Here is a 19455-nt window from a genome sequence, read left to right as displayed (position 1 = left end):
GATTTTAGAGGCATAGGAAGGTGTAATGTTCAATTTTCAGAGGAGCACAGATCATGGCTTTTGGAGTCTGCTAGACTGACACAAAATAAAGACTAGAACCCTTACTTTCCATTGTGGGACCTGGGTCCCTCTCCATCTTAAATCAGCAAACTTATCTGGGGTTGAAAGCACCTCCTGTTAACTGGCTCTGAATCAGCTATTCCTCTGGCCCAGATTCCATTCTCTCATCTGACTGGAAACTTAATGCAACTTTGCTGAAACAGTTCTAGCAATATGCTTGAGAAACAGCCTTATCAGCCAAGAACATTTACGTGTGGTTTGGATTTAATATATGTGCTAGATTTAAAATATCTTCTCTTTACTGGTTGATGGATCATTAAGCCTTCTACTGTTTGCTGAAAGCTAAGGCTTTTCTCTGTGGTTATTCCTTAACTGCCATGGCAGCTAAAGAATTCACAAACTATGTGACATAATCCAGTATCATGGAATAAGGACAATAAAATTAACAACTTTTCATGTAATAACAGCGTGAAAGGTATTATGTGATTTAATGAAAAAATAATGCAAGTTAGCAATGCAAATATGGCATAGTGATTCCAATTGGTGGTCTTTTTTTTTTAAGAGAGAGCAAGAGCACCAGCTGTGTGTGGTGGGAGGAGAGGAGGAAGAGGGAGAGGGAGAATCTTAAACAGACTCCACGCCCAGCTTGGAGTCTGACACAGGGCTCAATCTCATGAACCATGACATCATGACCTAAGCCAAAATCGAGAGCTGGACATTTAACCAACTGAGCCACCCAGGTGCCCCAGCCAATAAGTGTTTTCTTATACTAGCTGCATGATCTTGGGCAAATTACTCCTCTTTGAAACTCAACTTCCTTCTAAAAAATGGAGACAATAATTCCTATCTCAATAATTTCTCATAAGCATAAAAAATAAATTTATTTATTCATTATCTATCCATCAACAAATTTTGAATTGCCTACTATGTCTCAGGTAGTGTGCTAGTCACAAAATCCCCACTCTTAATTAACTATACATTTCTGTATGTGTGTGTGTGTGTGTGTGTGCGTGTGTGCAGAAGACGCAACGAATAAACAAGTAAACTAATTGAGGTCTTCACAGGAAACAGATGGCTCAGTCCAGCAGGGTAATTGATTGGAAAGAGTTTAATAAAGAGACTTATTAGAAAGGTGTTACAGGATTATGGGAAACCAACAAGGTATGGTGAAGTACCCTGGGGCTCTAGCAATAGCAAAGAGCTGCTACCTCCCTAAGCCTCAAAGGTTAGAGGAGGGGAGCAGTCATAGACAGGAACCCAGTGAGAGATACCTGCAGCTATGGGAAAACACTGTCCAGTATTCCTGTGGCCAAGGAAAAAGAAAAAGAAACACTACAACAGCAGCATGGCAGGAAGGGAGACAGGGAGTTAACACTCCAAACTTGCCCTCCTCCCATAGTCCCATCTCTTGCCAGTGGCCACCACAGGCTAAACTTAACTAGAATCTAGAAGGCCAGGGGCCAGAATGCCCATGTGACACAGTCCATACTGGTGAGCCTCCCAAGACACAGAGGGAGTCCAAAGAGTAGAGAGTGAATCAGGAGAGACAAAAAGAAAATCTAGCCGAGAAGTTAACATGTAATGTCTCAGATGGTGGGAGGTGCCATGGAGGAAAATAAAGCAGGGTAATAGGGATGGGAGACATTTGGCAGATAGGGCATTGTTAGGCTGTTTTACATGGGAAAGTCAGGAAAGAGCTCTCTAAGGAGGCAGCATTAGATTGGAGGAGGCCTATAGGAAGTGAGAGATTGAGCCATGTGTTAAACAAGAGGAAGAACATTTCAGGCCTAGGAAACAGCAGATGCAAAGGCCCTGAGAAGGAAGCATACTCACTATATTCAAGGAATGATAAGGAGGTTAGTATGGCTGGAGTAGAGTAAGGGGAGGGTGAAAGAAAATTCAGTCAGAGAGCCAGATCATGGATGGCATTTTGGGCTTTTATGTGAACATGATGGGGAGCCACTAGAAGGGTATGAGCAGAGAAATAAATGAGCAGACTTACATTTAAATATAAAGTGTATCTATTAATGATGAGAATGAACTGAATAAGAGCAAGAATGGGCCAGGAAACCATCCAGAAGTTCATGTCAATAATCTCAGGGGAAAGATGATGACAGCTTGGATCAGGTACAAGTTGAGAATATATAAGAAATGAGTGAATTCTTACATATTTTGAAGGTAAAGAAGACAGCAGTTTCTGATGAATTGAATAAGAATTACAAGAGAAAGAGTTAAGAATGACTTCAAGGCTTTGGACATTAGCAGCTAGAATGAAGAAGTTGCCATTTGCTGAAATCAAGAAGACCAGGGAAGCGACAGGTTTGGGGGTTATAAAAAAACACTCTGTAAATGATCAGTGCACCACCCTTACCACTGCCTTAGTAGCAACTCGACCGACAATATTCTTACACAAGTAAAGCATGACTCAAATGCCTTCAGCCTTCCCTATTAGGACCTCTTCTCCAGCAATTTTAAGATTCAGATAATTTAGTTTTATCTTGTCCATATCAATCATATCTCAACCTGATTCCCTGTCCTTCACATTTATCATGTTGTCCTTGTCTACCCCATCCCTTCACATTTAGGTTTACATTTTTTCTTTGCCTGAATCCCTTACCTTTGGCCCATAGAGCTTCTTCCCAGCTTTCAAAGTCCATCTCAGTTCTCATATAACCCACAAAAATTCCTCAGACTGTATCATTTGACATTCACACAACAGGTATAAAAGGAAGGTTCATAAATTATGAATGTTTGTGATATTCCTTCTCCAACAGTGAAGATTCCCATTCACTAGGTTAGAACTAGGGGTTTCCTTTGGAGGTAAGATGTCAAAAAATTGGCAGAAAAAAATACAAAACTGTGGAATCCAGAGAGGTTAAACAGCTTCATATATTAAAGAGCAGAGATCGAGGAGACAGAAACAGTTGAGAGAGTATACATGAGCGTGGGGAAAATATGTAATATATATAATATATATTATTGTTTTCCAGAGAGGAGGACACAATGAGGTGGAGAGGAAGACTGGAATAGCCATCATGCTTGTGAGAGTAATTGAGAGAGAGAGAACAGAACAAGAAGATTCTCTAAAAAGTGTTGATGTATGGGGCACCTGGGTGGCTCAGTCACTTGAATGTCCGACTCCAGCTCAGGTCATGATCTCCCGGTTTGTGGGTTTGAGCTCCACATCGGGCTCTGGGCTGACAGCTCAGAGCTTGAAGCCTGCTTCAGATTCTGTGTCTCTCTCTTTCTCTGCTTCTCCCTCGCCCCTGCTCTGTCTCTCTTTCTAAAATAAGTAAACATTAAAAAAATACCTGAAGGTTAGTTGTCTCTTTAAATAAAGTTTGGGATTAGATTAACCATGTTAGTCTAAAACCATGGTTTTATGGTTATCAGGTGATCAGTATGAGTCTCAGCAAGAAGGTAACATCAGAACGATAATTTAAAGGAGGCAATAGAGTAGCCATCTGGTGGACATCTAGGCGCAGAGCACTCTGGGTCAAGGTAAAGACCTGTACTAGGACTGTATGCGTATTAAAAGCAGCAGGGGGTTGGGGGCAGGGACCAGTGGAGTACCTCAGCATGAGCAAGGAGCAGAAATGTTATAGATGAATTAGAGAGGCAATGGGCCAGATTATGTAGGGTTCCAGAGGCCATTATAAAGATTCTGCTTTTCATCTGAATAGGAAGCCATCATGATTTGAGGCAAAGGGGTGACATGGTCTGACTTACGTTCTTAGAGCATCACTCTCGTGAACTGAGAATAAACTATGGAGGTGGAAACAAGGCTGCAAACAGGAAGACCAGTTAAGGAGCCACTGCAGTAACCCAGTAATCCAGTTGATAACTGATCAGATCTTAGTAGTAGCCGTGGACATAATGTAAAGTGATCAGCTTGTGAACACATTTTTAAAGTAAACCCAATAGGATTTATAACAAATTATTTTGGGAGTCTCAAAGAAAGGGTGACAACTCCCAGGTTTTTGGTCCCAGTAACCAGAAGAATGTAGTTCTTGTTAACTAAGAGGGTGTCAGTGGGATAGGTTTTTGTTGTGACTGACGAGGCTAGCTGGGATGGGGAGAGATGAGGAATTTAGTTATGACTAAACTCCCTGCCATATTTGAGAAACCTTTTAGATCTCATAATGAGCATATGTAGTAGATAGCTGGACATATAAATACAAGGCTCAGGGGAGAAGCTGAGATAGAGAGGTAAGTCTGAAAGTCATTGGCATATATTTGGCATTTAAAGTCATGACATCGGATGAGCTCAACAAAGTGGTGCGTATAGATACAGAAGAAAGAAAACAAGACTAAAAGCTGAATTTTGAGTGTTCCAATAGTAAGAGATCAGACTGAAGAGAAGGAAGCAGCATATGATCTACTTTCCTTCTGATTCCTTCAAAGAATACAGGAAAAATACTGAACACACAGAAGATGCCTGATACTACATGCTGCTTGATGAGAAGCTGATAAACTGGTAAAGATGAGTAGTTCTTCAAGGGCCAGACAGATTAGCTACAGATTTCAAATGACTGGTGAAGGACTGTGATATCTATTTCAATGTGTATGTGTCTGTATCAGGGTGGGGCGTAGGGAGAGGCAGTGCTGTCACATCACCAAGCAATTCCCAGACACTAGCTGAGTATCATGCAATTCAATTTTGACACTGTCTACCTCAAGAATAGCAACAGACCCCATGGGTTAAAAGTTAAATCCCACAAAACTATCCCCCTCTTCCTTCAGACACCAGTCACAGGTCCAAGTTATTACCTGTACTTCTAACTGACTGGCTATAAATCAGATGTTCCCACAACTCCCTCCTTGGGCCTGATTAATTTTCTAGAACAGCTCACAGAACTTAGAGAAACACTTTAAATCACTATATTAGCAGTGTATTATAAAAGAGTGTAACTCAGAAACAGCCGCAAGGAAGAGATATATAGGACAAGGTGTGGGGAAAGGGCATGGAGCTTCCATGCTGTCTTTGACATGCCACTGTCCCCAAATCTCCACATGCTCATCAACCCAGAAGCTCTTTGAACCCAGTCCTTTTCCTTTGGCAGAAAGCCCAAGGGAGGCTTCATTACATAGGTGTGATTGCTTAAATCACTGGCCATTGGTGATTGGTTCAACCTCCAGCTCTTTTCTCCTTCCCAGAGTTCAGGGAAGTGGGAATTAAAGTTGTAACCTGATAATCATATGGCAGTTTCTCTTGGCAACCAGCCCCCATTCTTAGGTGTGGCCCCAAATTCATAATATTAATATAACAAAAGACACTTTTGTGGTGGTCATCACAGGAAATCCCAAGCTTTAGAAGCCCTGTGCCAGAAATGGGGATGAAAATAAATACACATTTCTTACTATACATCACAATATCACAACTGCCTCTCCCTTTATTGCTTTCATCATCCGTTTCCGGATCCGCTTTAATAAAAAGAATGTTCATTCCAGAGGTTAGTGAGGCTGACACCGATTCCACATTCCTCTTGATTAATATACCCTTCCTAATACGGAAAATATTATTTCTCCCATTCTACTTCCTATTGTCCCCATTGGTCATGGTAAGACATGGGGGAAATACAAAGCAGTACCACTTGATAAAAGGTTCAGATAACCTATTCTAAATTATTCTGCTTGATTCTGCCACTGAAGGAAAAATAAAAGTAATGTGCAAAAGCTAAAATAATCCTGGCTAGGATGTAATCAACACTTAGCCTGTGTCTGACATACTTGTAAGTGCTTTACATGCATTGTTTTGTTTAATCCTTTCATCTACCACATAAAATAGGCAGTATTAGAACAGGAATAGAACTCAGGAATATCCAAGGGAAAAATGACGCCTGATATTACAATAAACACTTTGGAATGGCTTGACCTTGCTTAGTACTAATGATACGTAAGTACTATGCAGGACAGAAGAGTCAAGAAGACTCTTTCATAATTCTTATGAAAATGATAAAAGCAAGCTTCATATTTTCCAGAATCTTCTCACTGTGGGAGGGTAGAGTTTTTGGCAATTTTTATGACCTCATGAAATGTTGAAGACCTGAGTAATCAATATATCCAATTGGAAGCCTACTGCCTTATCTCATCATGTAATATGTCCATAATTTTCTATTTCTCTTTCCATAAATAAGAGTTTACAGCCTTTAAGTGTTTTTTCTGACATGTGTTCCTCAATCACATTGCCATCTTGTAACAAGCACATACTTTCTTTTTTTCACTTTAGAGAGAGAGAGTGAATGCATAAGCAGGGGAGAAGGGCAGAGGGACACACACACACACACACACACACACACACACACAGAGTCTTAAGCAGGCTCCACACTCAGCATGGAGACTGATGGGGGGTTCAATCCCACGACCCTGGGATCATGACTTGAGCCAAAATCAAGAGTTGGACGCTCAACCAACTGAGCCACCCAGGCACCCCACAACCATATAATTTCAATTCCCAGTCTTCTATGAGAAAATAGAGATTGATAATGCATAAAAACTTGCTCAAGATCGTATAAGTACTAAGTAGTAGAGTCAGGTTTAACTCAGGTCTACATCATTCCATAGAACAAGCTCTGAACCTCTACATCATACTTCTCCTCTAAAATGGTCAGCAAGGTCAGTGAACTGCATATGTACATGCAGATCTTTTGGAATTCTATAGTTTGTCAGTTACCAAATGAACAGAAGAGTAACATGGAACCATTTTCACCTTCAAGACACAGTGATTTCTCAATGTTCTTTTCTGCTCAAAGTACCAGCCATATATGTTACATAGAGATGAACATGAGGAAGGAACTCACGAATAAGGAAACTCTATATGTTATTGTTGGGGAAATAAGACATAGGAATTGTTACATCTGAGAGCTGAGATTCCTTAAGTCTTTAAACTTAGATTTGAGGCAGAGTGAGATGGGAATTTCCTCCTTACAAAAGGAAGAACATACACAGAGGCAGGAAGACTATACATGTAGTCAAAGAAGAAAAATGGTCCCATATTTATAGGTTATCCTCAAAGAAGCAGACACTTGGGTAGGCTAATTAACCCCTTCTTCAAGTGACAGCATTGATACGATTGATAAAAGTTGAATCACACAGCCTATAGGGCAGAGAGTTAGACTGGGACCATATATCACAGGACCATGAACACAAGGCTGAGGAGTATGAACTTTATCAGCCAGGTGACAGGCATTGCTAAGGTACAAAGCATCTGAGTGATGTGATCAGTATTGCCCTATAATAGCAACATATAGAATGGATCTGGGTTGGGAGACACAAAGTGATCAGGAAGACCAACAAGAGGCTGTTGCCATAGATAGATATGGGGCTATATGCTGTTGGGATAAAAATTTGCGTAGCAGGTAGTTAGAAAATGTCTGTTAAGGGATGGAAGCATCTTTATGCCATAAATATAAATGTCCCAGTGAATATATTTTGGGAAGATTACCTGATATTCTACAAAGTAGATTATAATGGTATATAATTTGAAAGTTACAAAATTGTAACCTTTTTCTATGTCAGACATAGAGCAGAGTCCAGTTTCTTTCCCTCTACTTTAGGATTATATTGAACACATCTCTTATTCTCTAGGTTGTCACTGTAAAATCTTACTCTATGGGGCTCAGCATTTCCTCTAAGGTTTAACACCCTTGTTGTAAATTAGTGTCAAATGTCTCCATGCTGTTTACTCTAATTGGAGTTTGTCTCCAACATGAATCAATATTCAGAATGTCCCTTGTACTACTTGCACTAGAAACTGAAATCAACATGTTGCTGGACATAATTTTTATTTTTATTTAAGTGAAATGTGATAGAAAATTCACAGGATAGGAAGGCTTATGAACTGAAATTTAACCTATAATTGAGGTTCTCTTTATGTCAAATTATTTAAGAACACTGAGTATTTTTTTCTCTGAAAAAAAAGAGAATGAAAAGAAAGATAAAGAAAAAAATCATATTTATCGGAAAAGGAAGAGAAGAAAAATGTGAACAAAGACTGATGCTTTTAGAACTCTCAGATTTATTATTTCCCATTATTGGCTTTGTATGGGCTAATTTCAAACCACTATCTTCCTGCCTATAGTATGAAGACAGTGCATTTGTAACATAGCAACGTATTGCTAGAAATAGACAGACCTCCCACTATAGGGAAAGACCTAATATGCCCTTATTGCAGCTCATTTTTTCAGTGGCTCTGATGAGAATACAAAGATTGACTGCTTTGGAAACAGAATTCTGGATCCATGGTCATGGTAAATAAACTTTCAAGCTTAAGAATTTTTAGTGAGAATATAAGGGGGGAATAACATGTGGAACATTCATTGAGGGACCTTATATAGGAGAAAACTCAAACTTGTTCTGCCTTAAGAAGAATTTCTTTCCAAGCAGGATATTTTATTTTGCATTAATTCTGGCATTCAAAGTTATGTTTACCTTATTGACAAATGAGATCAAACCACTGGATCTGCACATATTGTTCCCAAATGGTTCAATTTGGGGCAACAATTTAGAGAATATTTAGCTTTCATTTGAAACAGACCCAGTTCCATGAAGCAGTTAAGATAAACTCACATTTTAATGTCTTTCTTTACCCCTTAGGATTGTATGAATGCACTGTAATACAGTCCCTTTTCTGATTCTAAGCCTACTGAACAATGGTTATATAGCTAACTATTTGAATTATTTGAGAAGCCTGGGCCAGAGCCTGGGAGTCATCTCTCACTCGGCAGCCCTAACATGCACTTGGTCACTAAGACTTATCTGACTTTTATGGCAGACAATGCCATCTGCCCAACTGCTATTTCGGGCCTTCTTTCTTATAAGCAAATTCCAACTTGGCTCAAGTCATAAGTGACCATGTGCTTTAGGAGAGACTGGGTGAAGAGAGGCTTAGAGATTAGTCTAAGCCAGTAACACCTTTTCCACTCCCCTTGCAAGACACTGGTTCAGGAATGGGTGTGATTGAATCATGGCCGACTGAATGAGGAGACATCTGTTAATAAAAAATACATGGAATTAAATAGTTCCTTCTCCTCACTCCCACCAGATTATTCTAACATGTAGCAATCTATGTCTGTTCCCTAAATTCCAAACTTGACAACTGTGCCAGGGCCCCAACCTCTTGTCCTAATGGTCCTCTGAATTCACTGTGCTATTAATGGAACATACCCATCACACCCTTATGCCTGGGTTTTTTTTCCCTTGGTTAAAATGGCCTTCCCTGTCATTTATTCATCCTGGTAAATGACCATTTATCCTGACCTATGACCATTCCATCCCTATTAGTTACTCATTGCATCTTTCATGCTACATTATACACCGTGTACCCACTATTGTAATCACAATAGCGTTATAATAGCCATTGATGTACCTCTCTTCTCCCATTGTCCATGTCCTCCTCGGGAAGAGATATTAAGTTTATCATTGCAACCATAGCACCTAGTATAGATCTTGGCCAGATATTCCATATATAAACATTGAATGAAAAAATAAAGAAGGAAAGAAAAGAAAGAAGGAAGGAAAGGAGGAAGGCAGGAAGGAAGAAAGGAAAGAAGGAAGAGAGGGAGGGAGGGAGGATGGAAGGAAGGGAGGGAGGGAGGGAGGGAGGGAATAAGGAAGGAAGGAAGGAAGGAAGGAAGGAAGGAAGGAAGGAAGGAAAGAGGGAAGGAAGGGAGATGATGCATATATGAAAGTTTCCATAAAGTAAAGCTTTGAGTACCTGAATGTACTATAAAGGTTGTTTTCCGTGACTGTAGAATAATAACAGAGAACTAGTAGCACTACAACTTCAATAGCTAACACTTATTAAACATTTCACAAGAACAAGGCTAAACATTTTATATGATTTATTTCACTTAAATTGTATGACAACAGAGTGAAGAAGATACTATTACTATTATTCTCATATTGTAAATACATTCGTATTTCAAGGTAAGTGATGGCAGAGGCAGGATTCAAGCCCAGGTCTGATTCCAGAACTGTAACCAACTAGTTGTAAATATGCCATTCTCCTACTGTTGTTGTTCATAGAAACAGAGGAAAAATCTGAGCCTGGGGCCTTTGTCTGGTGGTCTATCACTGACTGTCCTTCACAAAATTCACATTAGAGAGAATTGGGATTTTTGAAGGACCAGGTACTATAAAGTGGTTTTCTATATCAGTAATGTCTTCTGGCTCTCAATATGAAATACCCTTTCTAGTATAGCTCACCAGAGTCAGCTGAGTTAATAACTCCACGAGCCACTTATACGTATTCCATCTACCACTGAGGTAACTATTAATACAGGTACAGGTGATTCTAAGACTGAACAAGATGAGTGGCATGCTGGATTGGCCAACCACTGTTGGCTGCTATAGCTTTCCCTAAAAATGAACCCAGCAGGTCTGAAAGACTCCCCCAGAAAGACACACTGGAAAAAATTCAACCTCTTTAGACAAGGTTGGGCCATTTCTCCTGTATTCTTCTCCAATATAGGATTCTACTGGGCCTTCTACTAGAACCTAACCCTGTCCTGGCTCAGAGATGAAGGTGCTGGTGATTCTATAATAAATGCAGAGTCCTTTTCTGAGATTCTAGGGACTATTAATTTATCAGTTCTGAGGCGAGTCACTGTTCACTACTACATGCAGGTACTGTGCAAATGTTGCATAGCACTAATACAGACATGGTCCCTACCCCAGAAAGCTGCAGTCCAGAATACATGTGTATCTTTACAAAGGTGGAGAAAGTGTCATTTAAAAGTTGCCATCAGTTCTCACTCATTAGACATGAAAATATATATGGAACTCACTTTGCTTTGGGGAAGCACAATGGGTACTTAACCCAATGCAATGTCATGGTTCTTATGAAAACTTGTAAGGTCATTACTGGCCTAAATGAAGATGCTTCAGACTGAGATAATGACTCATCTGTTTACTGAGATAAACTGTCTCTTATAGAAATGTGCACTCACAGGGTTAATAAAATGTGTAAATTTTTCATAAGTATAGATTTCAATTAGCCTGTTCCTGGTAATTATTATTCATTCTCAAGAAGAGGAAGGGCTAAAAAGTTAACTAGAAAAGAAGAAAAAATGTAGTGAGGACTTTATGAGAGGGGCATTTATAATTCTATGGGCATTTAGAGGGACAAAGAGCTTCTAGCTAATGGGATCAACTGTAGAATACTCCATAGGGAAGCTGACATTTGGGCAAGAGGAGGTTTTTGACAGAGAAAATGATGGGAGTAAAAGTATGGCTATAATGTAGGCATGAATGTTTAGGTAATTTTATAAAAGGTCTGGTTTGGACTGAGTGATAGAACCCTGAAAAGGAGGTGAGAAAAGTTATTTTAGGGTATATTTGGTCATTCATCATTCACCATACCTATAAACCCTGCTCATTCCACACATGAGTAGTAGAAGTGAAAATAGCTGACATGATCAGGTACTCAGGTTTTTATTTAGCACCATCTGTCTCCTTTCTGGATGGGCATTCTGCACAATTCACTCAAAGTTTGATCTCACGGTCCGTGAGTTCGAGCCCCGCGTCGGGCTCTGGGCTGATGGCTCAGAGCCTGGAGCCTGCTTCCCATTCTGTGTCTCCCTCTCTCTCTGCCCCTCCCCCATTCATGCTCTGTCTCTCTCTGTCTCAAAAATAAATAAAGGTTAAAAAAAAATTTAAAAAAAACAATTCACTCAAAGTTTATGATTTTATAATACTCTCACTGTTTATGAATTTCTTCCAAACTCCAGCTGTTCAAAGCCTCTCTAATCTTGAAAATTTTTGTCTTCACTCTTCAAATGTATATGAGTTAAAACACATACTTTATGTTTCTCTCAGTGGAAATTTGAATACACTGGGACTGAGAGGGTTCTGACAAGCAGGTGAGTCAATAATCTTTTTATGCGGTTCTTGAGTAATAACATCTTTCAAAAAACCAAACAACAACAGAAAAAAAAAAAACCACATTCAACTCCACTGCTCTCTACAAACGATTTGCCACTACCTACCTTATTTTTGCTGAAAGCATCAATGTTTCTCCCCTTGAAGTGAGTATTTGTTCCTTTCAGGCCATTCAGCCACTCCTCCCTATTCCTCACAATGCTCTAGTCTCTATTGCGGTATTTAACTATTCTCCACCAGGCACTGTTCTGGTTAAACGGTATATCTACAGGCCTGCCACTGACAGAAGATGCTCCCAAGAGGCTCTGGAAGCCCTCTCTCATGGACTATTCTGCTCATTACTCTGGCTCAGGCCAAAGACAGCTGACCAGAACCCAGACAATCAGATGCTCCCTCCCCAAACTGCAGCTGCTGGCCTCCCGGCCAGACTATTATTCCCTGCGAGAAAATGACTACTGTACTTCCTATTTCCTTCCCATTTCCAAGTGTGAGTCTCCAACTCCTATCAATAACTTCCTTTTTAATCTGTTTCTCAAGCATATGTAAAGTATTTGTACTTGTTCTTCCTTCTATCTGAAATTCTTGCTGCCCAATGTTTGGGAACGCATGGATTTAAAAGAAAAGTTTTTTTTACTTTACCTGGCATTGTAAATTGAATATCATTGAATATCAATGAATCATTGAATATCAATGATTATTCAAAGGAGTTAAGTTACTAGAAGCACCCAAAGAATTCCAAAAATGATAATACAGTGTGATTCAAAATAATAAATTATAACACTGCACTTTCTTAAAACATGGAATATCATATACCTAATTCTTTAGATTTGATTTCTCGGATCCAAACTCGTTATCTCTGTCCACATGAAATGTAATGTGTTCAAGACCTAAATTATTTTCTTGTCATATTTCACACTTTTTTTTTTTAAACTTAGTCAAGTTTCCACTCAACTGAACAACATGCATAATACATTTGGGCTTTCCTGTTCCTATGCCAAATATCTTTATCTGTCTGCTTCAACCCAAATATCTTTGTCTCCCTCTTCCCCCACCCCTTTTCTACATAAAAATTTCTAGATTAAAAAACACTTTTTCCACAAACCTTCCATGACCAACTACTCAGAGCCATTTTCTTTCCAAGTTTCCAATGTACTTTGCAGGTACTATTCCTACAGGACTTACTACTAGGTATTTTATGCCCCCTACCAGTCTGTGAGCTTCCCACTAAGGGAGGAGAGAAGGGGATATTTGTTTTACATAACTGAAATGCCTGACATCCAAATATTTATGGAGTAATGCAGGGCATTAGTCTAAGTGTTTCACAAAAGTGAATCAACTAATGCTAGCTATTGTTATAACACACATGTGAAATGAAAAGTGTCTGGGTAGATAATATCTAATATTTTTGTTTTTCTTTAAAAAATTGAGAAGTCACAGTCCAGCAGTATAGAAATATACATTTATTTTCTCTCAATATTTCTCTTGCTTAGTTTGTTATAACTAAGCAAGAGAAATATTGAGAGAAAATAAATATTAAGGATGGAGGAAACTTATATGAGATAATTAATTCTCTAGAGGAGAAGGAAGTTGGGGTAGGCTTCAAGCAGGAAGCCCAGGGGTTCATATATAATAATTGAGTATGTATTTGTGGAGAAAAAGTATATGCATGGACACATCTTCCAAAATGTCTTATGTTAAGTTTTGTGTTGGAGGAGAGAACAGTGCTTGAATGACGCACACTCAAAAACAACTCTCCCCAAGTTGATATTTTTATTTTGAAGTGCACTATAGGATTCACTCTCCTGTTATTTCCAGCATAGACTTCTCTCAAAAGAAGTTTAATATCTGAGGAATAAACTGAAGAAGGGAAGCCATCCTGGAGCTAAAATCTACCAAGTAAGATGCATTTAGTGAGTTATGAGGAATTGGTTACAGTTAGTTATAAAGAGAAAGAAAGAATATAGAAAATAAGGCTAGCAAGGACTCTCAGAGCATTGGTACTAGAAAGTGGAATGATAAGGACCATCTCTTCAACTCCATACCTCCTTGCCTTGCACTTACAGATAGGGCTGAAGAAGTATGCGTTCTTTTGAGAACACAGCTGTCAATCAGGAAAGCAGGTGGGTTCAAAGGAGTAACTCTTAAAGATTGAAAGCAGGTGGGTTCAAAGGAGTAACTCTTAAATCTGAAAAGCCAAACTCACTTATTTCGTAATCACAGGTGGATCCACACTTATGGGGAGGCTACCATGTTTCTTTCCAATTGATCAATACTGACACCTGCTGGTTCAGGAAGGGAGACACTTGCTTGTCTAATGTGATCCTATCTGAATTAACTGTGCTAAATTGTGGATATAGCCACCAAGCCTAAATATCAAAATGAAACAACTTCTAGACCAAGATGACTATTATGTGGAAATTCTTAACATGATGACAAAAATGGGGCACCTGGGTGGCTCAGTCGGTTAGGAGTCTGACTTCAGCTCAGATCACGATCCCACAGTTTGTGGGTTTGAGCCCCTTGTCAGCTCTGTGCTGACAGCTCAGAGCCTGAAGCCTGCTTCAGATTCTGTGTCTCCCCCTCTCTCTGCCCCTCCCCTGCTCTCACTCTGTCTCTCAAAATTAAATAAATGTTAAAAAAATTTTTTAAAGATGTTGATAAAAATGAATCAGTATTGGAATGCAGACTTGGTGGTCATATAGAAACATGGCCCCAGCTGTGCATATTCCTTGGGGAAAAGGCAAAGACATCGTCCTCTACCTGGTCTGCTCCACTGCATTGGCAGTGAATGTCCTACATTAGGACATCACTTTCCAATCCTTGTTTCTGCTTTTAATCTCATTTTGCTCCAATCCATCCTACCAAGGCAACTAGTCTCATTTGTTACATCACACTCATGCTCCAAGCCCGAATGTAATTTATGAGATGAAAGGGAGCCATACAGTACACAGTCTCACTGTAACATCCACTTGGATCCATGGGCAGGACCCAAGCTCAGGAGATGCTCCAATAGGCAGATGTATGTGCCAAGGGTCTGAGCTGACACATTCACAGTATAGTGCTTGTGGAGTAGCCTGGCAGATCTGGAGAGCAGGACCCTCTCAGGCCCTCCAGCCCCTGTTCCTGCCCTCCTCTTAGCTTTCATTGCTGCTTCCGGTGCCTCCCAGTCTTCCTGTTCTCCTGGCTACGCAGGTTCCCTTCACTCCCACAGCTCTGCCTCCTTGGGCCATTATTCTTGAGGAGGAGAAGTTCATCCTCTGAAATTATTCTTCCTGACTCCCTCCAGTTTCCCTTCCACTTGTTACCTGCTCTTAGTTATTCATCCTGGAAAAAAATATCAAAGTTAAGATAAATTAGGTAAATTTGCTTTGTTAATGAGAACACATGGGAAGAACATATACTTCACTCAAAGAAATGTATCTTTAATGCCCTAATTACCATTGTGCCAAGGGGCAAGAGATATTTGGGGTGGTGGGAAGGGGAGTGTAAACATCCCAGATGCAATGGAAATAAATACCTGTAAATAATTACAAGTCATTCCAAAATTTATTGGATACTCACATGTATGAGACATAATGCTATACATCTGACTTCTCTTACCTTTCACAACAATACTAATAGGTAGGAGTCATTATGCCTAGTTTATAGATAAGTATACAAATGTTCAGAAAATATAAGTAACTTGTACAAGCTAACACAGCAAATATGTGGTAACTCTTGCATTCTAATCAGGGTCTTCTTGATTCAGAATCCATCCATTTAACAATTATGCTTTGTTGCACTTTTCCTTAAAGGTTGGCCCAGATCACCAATGACATCCCACTACTGAGACTAGGGGAACAAAGGTTGGGCTCCACAAGCAACTGTTCAAACAGAAAATTTTACAAAAGGGCCGTATAAACTGTGAAATACCTGCTATTTATTGTTATAGGAGGGAGAACATAGTACTAACGTTTTATCTTTTCTCAAATTCTATAGACAACTGAAGCAAAAGGGAGATTCAGCATGAGAGGAAGCTGAGAAAAGATCATCTCAACAAACACAATTTCTTCTTTCGTGGACGCATGTTCACAGGAACATAGAACAGCCAGCCTGGGTCTGGGTTACTAAGATACCTGCCCTACTGTTCCACAGGCGATTAACCTCATTTATTGGGCAGCTGGTGTTACCGGCATGGTATTAGGTTCTGCAGATGTATAACACCATAGTCTTGTGTAAAACAGCAGCCAAAACATTGACTAGAGGGTATGCTTATCTGTTCTAGATATCAAAATGATATAAAAAATATATACACAGAGAACCCTATTCATATACCATCCCCATTCTCCCTGTTCTCTCTTAGTTGTGCAAATAACCGTTTCATTAATAGTTTTTTGTTACCTTCCAGTGCTGCTTCATACAAGTATAAGCAAATAGAAGTATATATCCTTATTTTCCCACTTGTATCACACAAAAGATACCATGTACATTGCTTATCAGAATAATCTTTTCATTTAAACAGATCCTAGAGATCTCTCTCTCTCTCTCTCTCTCTCTCTCTCTCTCTCAGAATTCCAAATTATTTTTAACATATCTGGACAATGTACCAAAGATAACAAAAGACTAGCACTTCTTTCTGAGTGTTAGGAGTGGTAATATAAACATGAAAGAATTTCAGAGACGACAGAGATCACAGCTTAGAAGGGCATAAATAAAATACCCTGGGGGACTTGAGGAAAGAGGTAACTAAGCTATCGCACCACATTTTTAATCCACAGGCTGGTGGATTTCTTGCTAATATCAATGAAACTCTTTTAACATTTTCGCAGTTAGCTTCCTCCAGTCTCCATTTAGATTCATGCCAAGAAGCAAACACTGTGTTAATTGGTGCATTTTCCTGTAGAAACTAATTATAGCCCCATGCTGTCAAAACAGGGCAAATTGTTAATGATACTTTACCTGACAAAATAGAAATAAAACTGTTTTGCCGTGAAGGAGGATGCTGGGATTCTGCCACAAAAGCCTTTTTCATCACAATTATAACAATGAAGAGAACTGCTGGTGAGGACCCATCCTGGGTCCATCATGCTCAAATGGCTCTCGAGTTGGGGAACATGGGAACGTAGGAGGGGAAGCATCTTCTCTTGGCTTGGGCTGCAGCATTCCAGATGAGAGTACCGAAAATGACAGTTCCTATAGCATGTGGACCACTTGGGACCTTGACTGTTTTCACAGATGTATACACCGCCACACCATAAGCTATTTGAAAGCATTTGTTCATGTGTTTAAAAAATATTCACTGAGTGTCGACAATGTGCCAGGCACTGTTGTAGAGGCTGGGAACACAGCGGGGGATAAAAGAGGGGGAAAAAAAGAAAGAAAATAAAATAAATAAAAGCAGAGTAAACAAAAGAAACCCTGTCCTGACGCAGCTTACACTCTATTGCACAAAATAGGTAATAAATAAGATATATAAGCAGTGTGTGTGTGTGTGTGTGTGTGTGTCAGATGGCAGTAAGTTCCAAAGAGAAATGGAAAGTAGAGGAGTACAGAGGTACAATTTAAAATAGGGGGTTGGAGCAGGACTCACAGACAAGGTGACATTAGGGCAAAGATCGGAAGAAAGTAAGAGGTTAAACTCTTGTAGGCTTCTAGAAAAGGAGAAAATATAGTAGAACCAAAGATGACATTTATCCAGGAAGGATTATAAGGCCAAATATGTTGCTAAAATCCTGAAATACATCTGTATTGTTTGGTATAATCATCACCCAAGGCAGCAGACAACTAAAGGATGGACTCCTCACACAGCAGAGGGCCCCCAGACCTCAGCTCCAGCCGTCAGGCCCGTATTCATTCTACTGTTTTATGCCTGAGCATAGTGCTTAAATATTAGAGTATCACTTCAGGGCCAAAGAAAAGCAAATGCAAACGACCTGAAGGAGAGCAGTGGGGTGTTTGAAACAAGGAGGCAGGAAGCCAGGTGACTGGAACAGAGTGAATGAGGGAGAGGAGAGGGAGCTACCTGGAGGAAATGGCAGATGCTGTAGAATCTCCAAGACCACTGCAAGAACTGGGTTTTGCTCTAAGAAGTAATTGGAGGGTTTGAAAAGGGACATGATCTCAGTTTTTGGAAAGGATCATCTGTCTACTGTATTGAGAATATACTTAAGAATTCAGGTGGAAGGGCACCTGGGTGGCTCAGTCGCTGAGCGTCTGACTCTTGATTTCAGCTCAGGTCATGATCTCATGGTCATGGGATCAAGCCTTGTGTGGGTCTGCACTGGGCTTGGGAGCCTGCTTGGGATTCTCTCTCTCCCTCTGTCCTTGCTTCACATGTGTGTGCTCTCTCAAAATAATAATAATAATAATAATAATAATAATAATACAGATGGAAACAGAGAGTCTAGTGAGGGAAGCTATTGCACTCATACAAGCACAGCATGAGAGTGGCTGTATTAGTTTCCTGGGGCTGCCATAACAAATCGTTATTGGCTTCATGGCTTAAAACAACAGAAATGTATCTTCTCACAGTTCTGGAGGCTGTAATTCTGAAATGAAGGTATTGGTAAGCCATGTCCTTCCTTCCTTGCCTCTTTCAGCTTCTAGTGGCTCCACACATCACTGCAATCACTGCCTCCACCATTATATGGTTGTCTTCTCCCTGTGTCTCTGTGTCACTCTCTCCATATTTCCCTCTCCTTTCTCTTATAAAGACACCAGTCATGAGATTTAGGACCTACTCTATCCAGTATGACTTCATCGTAGCTTGAAGATGTCTGCACAGATCCCATCACAATAAGGTCACATTCACAGGTTCAAGGCTTAGAATTTAAGTTTATCTTTTTTTTTTGGGGGGGGGGACACAACTCAGTCCATCTTAGAACAGAGTAGCAGCACTGGATATGGAAAGATGGATTCCGACTCTCAACATATTTTGAAGACAGAGCTAAGAAGATTCTCTGAAAGGCTAGAGATGTGGGATATGAGAGATAAGGAGAAGTCAAATTGGATTCCAAAGGTTTTGTTCTGGATACTTGGAAGGATAAGGTTGATATCAAGTGAGATGGAAAGAGTGAGGCTGGGAAGTGGGGAGGGGGTGATTTTAGGGCAGGGATAAGGGGTTCGGTTTTGAATATGTGAAGTTGAGATGTCCAATAGATACCAAAGTAGAGGATGAACAGCTTTTCAGAGTCTTTCTCCTAATTTTTATATATTCCTTATAACCTACCTCACTGCGAGGGATGGTAGCTGTGTGTGTGTGTGTGTGTGTGTGTGTGTGTGTGAATGAATCAATGACTATAAGTAGAAAAAACACAGATAAAACAAGGATTATTTTTCAATTAGGATGAAAATGGTACTTAGTAGGAAAAGAAACTAACATTTGTACATACTTTTCCCATTTGCAAATTGTCCTTCACTGGCCTTAGTTTAACTATTCCTTAAGTCAGTGATCTATAAATGCTATCACTGTATCTATCCTTCAGTGAGAAAACAAAAGTAGTGAGGTTCCATCACATCACTGAGCTCACCAGAGAT

This window comes from Puma concolor, chromosome A1 (genome assembly GCF_028749965.1).
Source record: "Puma concolor isolate L17-30 chromosome A1, mPumCon1.1.hap2, whole genome shotgun sequence".
NCBI lineage: Eukaryota > Metazoa > Chordata > Mammalia > Carnivora > Felidae > Puma > Puma concolor.
Note: the sequence above shows the minus strand (reverse complement) of the source record.